The following is an 11,488-nucleotide window of genomic DNA, read 5'->3' on the forward strand; positions in this document are numbered from 1 at the left end:
GAATAATGTCCGGTTACTTAAGACAGAAACAAAAGTTGGGTGGTTGCCAGGAGAATAGGTCCGTCCAGCAACTCAAAGGTTGCATGTTTTAGTCGCGTCGGGACAACTGTAGCATTTTAGCTAACCGTTCCCCTAACCTCTACTTGCAGGTATAGAATTAAGTTAATACTCCTAACTGCTGCTTTAGCCGCTAACGTAGCACCAAATCAATGACGCAACAAGAAGCCTGGCCTCAGAGCAAGACGTATATACTATCATCACTCCAAGATCGCCTGCGGCAGGTATACCTAGTGGTTAGAGCTTTGGACTAGTAACCGAAAGGTTGCAAGTTCAAATCCCGAGCTGACAAGGTACAAATCTGTCGTTCTCCCCTGAACAGGCATTAACCACTGTTCTAGCCGTCATTGAAAATAAAATTTCTTAACTGACTTGCCTAGTTAAATAAAGGTAAACAAAAAAATCAAAATAAAAAAAAAAACAAAACAGCCAACAGAATATGGCTGTCATGATATGCTTGGTGTATAGTAGTGGGAGGATAAACATCCTCAGGTGGGCGATAAGCAACTGGTTCGAAGACCATTCCGCTATTACGTTCTATTTGGCCTTAATTAACCACAATTCAACAGGCCACTTCTGACTTAGTTCAGATATATATGTTTGCCATACCTCTGTAGTTCCTCTCCCAGACTCTCAGATCCATCCTCCGGAAGCACTTTGTACATGTCATCTTCCTCTAGCCTCCGTTTGTATCCAATGCGGAACAAAGGATTTAGCCAGCTAATGAAAAAGGGAATAGAAGAGGTAGAGATGAAGAGAAGAGTTCAATACATGTAGTGTTACATTCAGGATGAGCAGGGCAATGCATGCACTAGACCAGGGGTTCACAAACTCGGTCCTGGCCCCCGGGTGCACGTTCCCCCCCAGCACTACACATCTGATTCAAATATTAAAATCTTGATGATGAGTTAGTTATTTGAATCACTGTGTAGTGCTAGTGAGAAAAAAAAATGAAGAAAAAAAACTTGCACTCAGGGAGGCTCCCGGACCAAGTTTGGGAAACCTTGCAGTAGACCAGTGCTTCCTAACCTTTTTCACCCATGCCCCCCTTTCATCTACGGCTAGGAATTACCAGGATCCTCACGATATTATCCCAATACTTAAGTGCCGATATTATATGATTGTGATTCTATACTGTGATTTTATTGCGACTCGATGTTCCAAACATATTGCTCACCATGTGTCTGCTGCAGAGGGACAAGAGAGCTATGAGAAAACGAGTTTTGATCCGTCATAGAAATAAAAGTGSTGAAATGAATTGGCTCCCTACTTAGAAAGATGGAGAACAAGCTATGAAGGAAAAATACTGGAGATTTGGTACAGCAAACTAGCAAAACAATATTGGTATAGTCAAAACAATACATCATCAAAAATAATATCCCGATATGTAGCTATCAATTTTTTCCCCGATGACTACTTTCATAATTGGTGAACATCACCTGGACATTTCTGACAAGTTATAAATAGCTCTAAGGTCTGCAAAGACAAGAGGACAACTGCTGATTCACTACCCAAATTCGAAATGTCACCTTGTGCATTCTACTATTACAACTTTCAAGAGTAAGTTGAACGCCTGACTGAGTTTATAAAAAGTTTATAAAAATAAAAATAAATGTTTATTCTTCATCTCCCACTACCTCTCCAYGCCCTCAGCAGTAGACAATCTACTCTATTTGTGACATAAGCCTACTGGTAGCATGTCTTTGTAAAAAGCATTTATTGCAAATGCTTGAGTACCCAACTGTGTGCACTGTGCATGTAAAATGTACTAATTGTCAGCAAATGCCTTAGAAAACATCAAATTATGTTTTAAAGAATTACTCCAGTCATCTTTTCAGCTCATTTGTACTCGGGAAAAAAACGATTTTGCTCAAAACATTTGTTTTACCCATTTGTACATTACTGTATTTATACGTGGTGCTGGGGTATTGTTTTTCAACAGGAAATGTAAAAAAATTGCTGGAGTGCGTCTTTAATGTAMATATAAAGCACAGCTTGTCTCATTCAAGTCAAAACGAGGCATCCATCCTTTCCCTTCACGCAGAGGTTTACATCGGCTTGTATCCGAGACAAATGAGATGGCGATTAATAGCCTAGTTTGSGCAAACAATATTCTTGATTCATAAATTACTGGAATCTTATTTGGCATCATACTTAATCCAAGAATCAACCGGAAATTGTGATTTCACCGTGGGGAAAACCATAMAATTACATGGGTAAAACGCACTTTGTGTTAAACCATACTAATGATTTGAGTTATAAGTGTTTATTATGACGTTATACCTAATTTAATTAAACAGCTAATCGTTTAACCCCTCAAACTAAAATTAACCGAATACGTTTCGAATAGCCTAACGATACCACTTTCAGTAAACACTATAACGACTAGCTCAACTTTATTTCAATAACCCGGCGGCGAAGGTTGTTGACTTACCAGAAGAACACCTGGGAGAAAAGATTAGCTGTTGCTGATGGATTCGTCTTCGCATCTTTTTTTACCGGTTCCATATTTCCCTGCTAGCATTATTCAAAGGCTTGGCCAACTTCCTCGCGTGCAGTGCGACAAAGTCWGCTACCTCCACTCTTCAAAACGGTTACTTTATTTCCTGTGGTGTAACTTGGTTGCATGCACATGGTACTGGGTTAGGTTACAAGACAGACAGCCAAGAGAATTATGTCAAGCCAATCACTGATCTCGAGTCGGAATTGTGCTGTGGCACGCTACGCGCTAGCTAGCGCCAAACTGGGTCGTCACTAGTTACCAGTCATAATCGCCGCCTTTTTCTAAAATGTATCTTCTTAAAATGTGTTTTTAACCTAACCCTAATATTAACCCCACTGCTAACCTAACCTTAAATTAAGACCAAAAAGCAAATTTTGGTTTTCATGAATTTTTACGAAAGTTCATTTTGACTTTGTGGCTGTGGTAACTAGTGGAAACCAGAGAGAGCGGTGGAAATATAGTAATTGGTGGCAATCAATAGCATCGGTCTCATTCGGTAATGTCCAAAATGTAAATACATAGTACTGCATGCTACATCCTTTCTAGGAGTAGAGCCAAGTTGACTCTAAGGGCAAKTTCTACCTGGAGCTAACTTCGAGTTCATGAACCACCTGGTACACTTGAAGAATGTTCATGTTCGTTGAGAACAGGTTCAATATTTGGCACTTAAGTGCCTATTTTGTGCCAAATAAAATAACACGGTTGACCTTAACGGGGGTTGACGATTTATTTTTAAGTCAGCCATAAATCCCTTTGTGACAGGGGAAATGGAAGGTCATTGTGTGAAACGGAGTGGCAATTGAATGCAAGCTTCACAAATTTGTGTTCATTGCATCGACCTGCTCAGTTTTCTACCACAAAAACAGTAGAACCAGCTCACCTGCTTTTATTCTACGATTTGACAATTAGATGTTCAATGTTTCATTTGAATAAAATAAAAAATAGTTTCACCATATTAAAACGAGAGTTCAGTTCCAGTAACAGGGTTGACCTTAAAGTGACGGGCAGACGTCAATCACTAATCACATGAAATAAATAGTAATCTTCAGAAATGACTTTGTCAAAGCAACAAAATAACTAGGGCTTTATAATGATGGTGAAAACTTGGAGACATTTTGGGATTATGTGGGTTAAAATCTTCCTAGAAGTGACAAAGGGTTGACATAGGCTGAATATTGGCACTTCAGCAAGCCTGTATTAATATAAAAAAAAATCTGGTTTATTGAATTCTTCATGTGTTCTATATTAAATGGCAGTTCATTTAATATAACATTCTTTTAAAATTCAATATTGGTGCCTAATTTCTACTTATAATATCAAAGAAAAGGCACTCTTTTTGTGGAACAACCCTCTAACAAATTTAAATGAGAGCTACAGTCTTGATAGTTTGAGCACATCAACATCAAACATATCACTGTGTAAATGTGTGAAACCCAATATAACATTTATGTACCATACCTGTTTGTTTTTTGGTTACAAACAAATAATAAAACTAAAACAATAGGGTTCCTGCATCTTCGGTGCTAAGAACCCTAAATAGGTGTAAACCTGACTGTGTGTTCATGTTCCTGAATCCCGGCTAACAAAAACGTATCCTTAGAACACATGTATCCTATCAGCCTATCTCTCTAATCTGGTTTCTCTCTCTAGCAGAATGGATAGTAAACAGTGACACCATAACAACCATCTGTTATATATTAGTGCTGTGGCAAATATGTACTCAATGAGGGGGTAACCTTCAAGCAATTCATTTTAACCACATGTAGCCACACAGAGAGCAACAACTTTTCAATATGCTCAAAACCTTTCCGCATGCACATACACTATTCTTGACTCAAAGCATTTTTGAATGTAATTTTCAACAGTAAAAGCTACTGTAGACCTGCTGTAAGGCTCACTGAGCATCGCTCTCTCTCGCCTCTCTCTGTATAGCCACATATATACCTGGCGCTAACATGCGTCCTTTGTCCTGATCTTGTCCACATTCTGATTGTGCCCATATTTTCAGAAATGTGTCTACACATTGTGTTCGCATTGTGACCAGATTTCCTGGTCCCTCCCTGTATGCAAATTATTTAACAGCTACTCTTTCAAAATAATATGTGTTTATTTATTTCAAGACACATATTGATGCCATAAGTCAATGGTCCCACTGAGCACACACTGGTTGAATCAACGTTGTTTCCACTTCATTTCAATGAAATTACGTTGAACCAACGTAGAATAGACGTGGGTGCTACCTTTCAATGATTTTAGAAGGTGCAATAATAATGTTTTAAATGGTTTCACTGTCCATATCTGTATAGACCTGTAAGATATCCGGACGCAATGCGTGTCAGGAAGATTGACTACTTCCAGAGGTGGTCAGGAAGATCGAATCACAATCAGATCACAATGCATCTTTTAATCCTTTTAACCTGTTTGAAAATGTGGACAGATCAGGACAAAGGATTAATGTTAGAACCAGGTATAAATGGGGCTTCTCTCTCTGCTACCCTATAAAGATAAATCAATGAAAGAGCGGATTGCAGGTGACAGATGCACTATTACACACTCCAGGTGGGTCCTTCTTCAGATAAAGGACCTGGTGAGAGATACCCCCCCCTCCCCCTTCCCCCCTCATTCCTATCCTCCATCCCTGATCTGCCCTTTCACCACAGACAAAGGAGTTGCTCGGGAGCTTTTGAGGAAGCAGACAAGTCGTGTCCTAACTCTTTCTCTCACTTTCACTTTCTCTCAATTCAATTCAAAGAGCTTTATTGGCATGGGGAACATGTTTACATTGCCAAAGCAAGTGGAATAGACAATAAAAAAAAAGAGAAATAAAGAAGGGAAATAAACAATCATAAATTATCAGTAAACATTACTCACAAAAGTTTTAAAATAATATAGACATTTCAAATGTTATATTATTGTCTATGTTTTAACAATGTGAAAATAGTTGAACTATGAAAGGCGAAAATAAATAAACAGATAAATACTGGTTGTATTTACAGTGGTGTTTGTTCTCCACTGGTTGCCCTTTTCTTGTGGCAACAAGTCACATATCTTGCTGCTGTGGTGGTATACTGTGGAATTTCACATAATCACACAATTATTTGTGTTTCTGTGTAATCTGAGGGAAATATAGAGAATTATTGTGTCTCAAATCAAATTTTATTAGTCACATGCGTCGACTACAACAGGTGTAGTAGACCTTACAGTGAAATGCTTACTTACGAGCCCCTAACCAACAATACAGTTAAAAAAAAATACGGATAAGAATAATAAATAAAAGTAACAAGTAATTAAAGAGCAGCAGTAAAATAACAACAGCAAGACTATATACAGGGGGCTACTTGTACAGAGTCAATATGCATGGGAACCGGTTAGTTGAGGTAATATGTACATGAAGGTAGAGTTATTAAAGTGACTATGCATAGATGATAACAACAGAGAGTAAAAAAGGGGGCAATGCAAATAGTCTGGGTAGCCATTTGATTAGGTGTTCAGGAGTCTTATTGCTTGGGGGTAGAAGCTGTTTAGAAGCCTCTTGGACCTAGACTTGGCGGTCCGGTACTGCTTGCCGTGCGGTAGCAGAGAGAACAGTCTATGACTATGGTGGCTGGAGTCTTTGACAATCATAGTGAAGGCGTAGGCTCAGGTTTTATGGGTCTCTTTGTTTTTGGTTGGACAGGTTGGTTGGATAGGTTCCTCAGTTCCTTTCTTAGGTTTTTGCATTCTTCATCAAAGCATTTGTCATTGTAGTTCATTTTCTTAGGTTGTCTGGTTGAAATGTTTAGATTTGATAGGGAGGCTGAGAGGTCAAATATACTATTTAGACTTTCTACTACCAAGTTTACACCTTGGCTATTGCAGCAAAATGTTTTGTCCCCCCTTTTTCTCCTAATATCAATTACGATCTTGTCTCATCACTGCAACTTCCCAACGGGCTCACGAGAGGCGAAGGTCGAGTCATGCGTCCCCCGAAACATGACCTGCCAAAAAACACCCACCCGCTTAGCACCAATGTGTACGAGGAAACACTGTTCAACTGACGATCAGTCAGCCTGCAGGTGCCCGGCCCGCCACAAGGAGTCACTAGAGTGAGATGAGCCAAGTAAAGCCTCCCCGGCCAAACCCTCCTCTAACCCGGACAACGCTGGGCCAATTGTGCGCCGCCCTATGGGACTCCAACTCACGGCCGGTTGTGACACAGCCTGGGATCGAACCAGGCTGTGTCAGGTTTGTAGAGATGCCTCAAGCACTGCGATGCAGTGCCTTAGACCGCTGCGCCACTCGGGAGGCCACATTTTTTTGCAATTTACAAATAAAGAATATTAATAATTACAAAAATAAAAAGCATTAGTGTTTAGTGAGTCCATCAGATCAGAGGCAATAGAGATGACCAGGGATTTTCTCTTAATAAGTGTGTGAATTGGACCCTTTTCCTGTCCTGCTAAGCATTCAAAATGTAACAAACTTTTGGGTATCAGGGAAAATGTACGGAGTAAGAAGTACATAATTTTATTTAGGAATCTAGTGAAGTAAAAATTGTCCAAAATATATATAGTAAGGTACAAATAACCCCAAAAACTACTTAAGTAAAAATACTTTAAAGTACTACTTAAGTACTTTACCACCACCGCCATGAAGTTGTCTGAAAGGAATTTAATTTGTTGTTGGCTAATTGTTTTCTGTGTCAGGTATGCGCACATGGCTGTAAGGGAGTCAGGTGCAGGAGAGCAGATATTGGGTAGCCAACGGAGCCTTTTATTTAGGCGAACCAAAACCACACGGCAAAGTGAACACGAAATAACAATACGGGTTAACATAACCCAGCGCAACAGACTAACGTGCGCATAACATGAAACAGAATAAACAATACCACACAAAGACATGGGGGAAACAGAGGGTTAAATACACAACACATAATGAGGGAAATGAGAACCAGGTGTGTGGGAAAACAAGACAAGACAAATGAAAAATGGATCGGCGATGGCTAGAAGACCGGCGACGTCGACCGCCGAGCATCGCCCGAACAAGGCGAGGCATCGACTTCGGTAGAAGTCGTGACATTCTGGTAGATTTCCACACTATTTTCCTTCCGTCTATAGCATTTCTTAATAGTATGCAGTTTCTTCGGCTTTGATGCCTCATGATTGAGTATTGCTCTGTTCAAGAAGACTGTGATTTTGCTATGATCTGATAGAGGTGTCAGTGGTCTGACTGTGAACTCTCTGAGATACTCTGGGTTGAGGTCAGTGATAAACTAGTCTACAGTACTGCTGCCAAGGCATGAGCTGTAGGTGTACCTATTGTGAGATTCCCCTCGAAGCCTACCTTTGACTATGTACAGACCCAGTGTGCGACAGAACTGCAGGAGATGTGACCCGTTTTTGTTGGTTGTTTTGTCATAGTTGTGTCTAGGGAGGATATTGTGGGAGGAATGCTGTTTTACTGGAATAATGAGTGAAGGTGACACTTGTGACTGGTGACTTGCAGGCCCTGAAGCCCACCGTGAAGACTCAATCACATTTTTTATGACATTGTTTGGATGGCTGACCATTTGTGGGCTAACACAGGGGTCAAACACACCTTATCTGTGGTTTTCTCCAGGACGGGATGTTCCCATGCAATTCCTGGGGTCACTGATGCCAGAAGAGGAATGAAATAGACAAAATGAATGTTACTGTGTGAATGAAATTGTCATGTTTGCATTGTTTCAAGAGTTTATAAAGAGCTATGACTTATTGTCTATTTAATTGTACTGCAAGTGCTAAGGATTTATTGTTACAGGGAAGCTGTATTCTTTTGTTTGTTGGACGGGGATAGTTCAAAGAGGAGTGACACAGAGGTGCGCTCCTATCATTTAAATTGATTAGATAAGAATCTGGGTGTGTTGTTCCTGTCTTTTGTTTTTACGAGTAAAGTGCAAAGAAATGCTAATTCAGGTTGGGGGTGAGTTTCTGCTTGAATTTGGTTAAAAGGGCAGTGAATTCTCTCATACTTTGAGAACATTCACTGTCTTCTTGGTAAGCAACTCCAGTGTGGATTTTGCCTTGTGTTTTAGGTTATTGTCCTGCTGAAAAGAGAATTCATCACCCAGTGTCTGGTAGAAAGCAGACTGAACCAGGTTTTCCTCTAGGATTTTGTCTGTGCTTAGCTCCATTTATTTGTTATCCTGAAAAACTCCCCAGTCCCTAACAATTACAAGCATACCCATAACATGATGCAGCCACCACTATGCTTGAAAATATGAACAGTGGTAATGTGTTGTATTGGATTCAAAGGACGTTGGTGGCACCTTAATTGGGGAAGACGGGCTCCTGGTAATGGCTGGAGCGGAAAAATAAGAATGGTATCAAATGCATTTAACACATGGTTTCCATGTGTTTGATGCCATTTAATTTCCTCCGTTCCAGACATTATTATGAGCTGTCCCTCAGCAGCATCCACTGGCTGGATTTGCCCCAAACACAACACTGCCTTGAGGACAAAAAGTTTATTGCCCTGCCAAATTTTTTACAGTATTACTTTAGTGCCTTGTTGCAAACAGGATGCATGTTTTGGAATATTTGTATCTTGTACAGGCTTCCTTCCTTTCCCTCTGTCATTTAGGTTAATATTGTGGAGTAACTACAATGTTGTTGATCCAGCCTCAGTTTCATCCTTACACGGCCATTCAACTCTGTAACTATTTTAAAGTCACAATTGGCCTCATGGTGAAATCAAGGAGCGGTTTCCTTTCTCTCCGGCTACTGAGTTAGGAAGGACGCCTGAATATTTGTAGTGACAGGGTGTATTGATACACCATCCAAAATGTAATTAATAACTTCACCATGCTCAAAGGGATATTCAATGTATGCTTTTTTTACCCATCTACCAATAGGTGCTCTTCTTTGCGAGGCATTGGAAAACCTCCCTGGTCTTGAATCTGTGTTTGAAAGTCCATGCAACTGATTATGTGACTTGTTAAGCACATTTTTACTCCTGAACTTATTTAGGCTTGCCATAAGAGGATGAATCAAAACCTTGAATTTGAATTTAATCKATTTTAAATATAGGCTGTAATACAACAAAATGTGGAAAAAGTCAAGGGGTGTGAATACTTTCTCAAGGCACTGTTGGTAGCACACAGGAGGACATTTTTCTCTGAGATTATTTCCTTATTTATTTCTAACCAGATGTAAAATGTTCCTGTTTTTATTATTTAATTGAATGGGTTAGGTCTGCTCTATACCAAATTAGCATACCCCCTGAGTCTCTTCCCTGTTTCACACCAGGTCATTTGGTGGATGGGACTACCAGCTCTCTAACCTAGATGGAAACAAGTGGGTCCATCTCCTCTCTACCATGTTTCTTGTAGGAGGACAATGTCTATATTTCCCAATTTCTTTGAAGTCTGGGTTCCTGCTCTTTAGTCCAATGGCAGATCTTGTATATTCCAGGATGAAATAGTCAAAGCTTTGTGTTACACAGTGTCCAGTGTTGTTATTTGCATGTTTTAGGCTCGGACCACTAGGTGTGAGCTGAGCATCTGGTGCATGCCTCTTAGGCTGCAGGATGTGGCTTGGGCGGGTGTATTAGTGGGGGTTGGGCCTGTTGCTCTGCTTACAGCCTTTCGCTCTCTCTTTCTCTATAACTTTCTCATTCTCTTCAATACAGCAAAGAACAGAGATAACACCCTCTGGGTGTGGTGCATTTGCTGAAACTTAAAACAGCAGAGTCATGCTATCTTGCTGTAGCTTTTTAGCTCCTCTCTGGGGCCAGAGCTCAGGGAGAACAGCCAACAAGGGATTACACTGTTGCCCTGCTCAACCAACTCAGTAAAATTCATCAAGAAAGGATCAAGGCTATTCCCTTATTGAAACCTTGTGATACGATTAATCTTCTACATCAGTGTTGTTAGAGCCGATTTGGACATATTTGTATGAAAGACAGAACATACAGAGCTCCATGTACATTTGTGTAAATATTAATGTATATGATGAAATATTAGGTACGTACCTTTATGATTTATATTTACCTGATTGAGATATATTCATTTGTTGTTAGTGTAACTTAGTTTTTGCCTCCCCCCCTTGTCCATTAATTGTACTGTGTTAAGTGTGTTAGTATAAAGGCAGGAAGTTGGGCCTTCGGGGGGAGGAGTCCTTGCTAGACGCGGGAGCGGTATAGTTTTTTGACCATACAGACAGGTCATATTATGTATTTTCCATATCAAGTAATCTATGCTTTAAGTTGATTGGAGAATACTTTTTTTGTTAGATATAAGAAGAATAAACATTTTTGTTGCACCATATCCCTGGATCTCATTGAATGTTTGGCCGTTTGGCGTCCGAAACAACCCCGCTTCAGGTTTGGGCAGTGGCTATGGTAAAGAGGAAAGGAAGCCACTACAGTGTTTTTCCTAATCCTTTCTTCCCCTCTTCGTTTTCTATTTCAGCCATAATCAAAGGACTGGAAAAAGTAAATGCATGTCATCATCAGTCAATCAATCAAGTTTATTTTATATAGCCCTTCGTACATCAGCTAATATCTCGAAGTGCTGTACAGAAACCCAGCCTAAAACCCCAAACAGCAAGCAATGCAGGTGTCATATTCATAAATTGAATATGTGTGAAGTGTGGTAATCTTGGGATTATGGAACGGAAAAGACTAGAAAACATGATGCAATACACACTAAAAACAAATGGTTCTATATAGTGCCAAATAAGGGTTCTTTGGCTTGTAACCATTGTGGATCCCTTTTAGGTTTGAAGGTTCTATAAAGAACCATGCTCATATGGTTCTAAATGGAACCTGCATGGTGCTATAAAGAACCCTTTCCTACAGTTCTATAAAGAACCATTAAAAAAGGTTCTAGGGGCCTCCCGGGTGGAGCAGTGGTCTAGGGCACTGCTTCGCAGCGCTAGCTGTGCCACCAGAGTCTCTGGGTTCGCGCCC

The 11,488-nt window shown here is 40.1% G+C and overlaps 1 pseudogene; it reads right to left on the reverse strand.

Moving 5' to 3' along the window:
• Window positions 1-2,741, reverse strand: part of LOC111971056 (ATP-binding cassette sub-family C member 4-like) — a 39,312-nt pseudogene extending 36,571 nt beyond the window's left edge.
• Between the last annotated feature and the right edge of the window lie 8,747 nt (window positions 2,742-11,488).

Source organism: Salvelinus sp. IW2-2015, linkage group LG12 (assembly GCF_002910315.2).
Source record: "Salvelinus sp. IW2-2015 linkage group LG12, ASM291031v2, whole genome shotgun sequence".
Lineage (NCBI taxonomy): Eukaryota > Metazoa > Chordata > Actinopteri > Salmoniformes > Salmonidae > Salvelinus > Salvelinus sp. IW2-2015.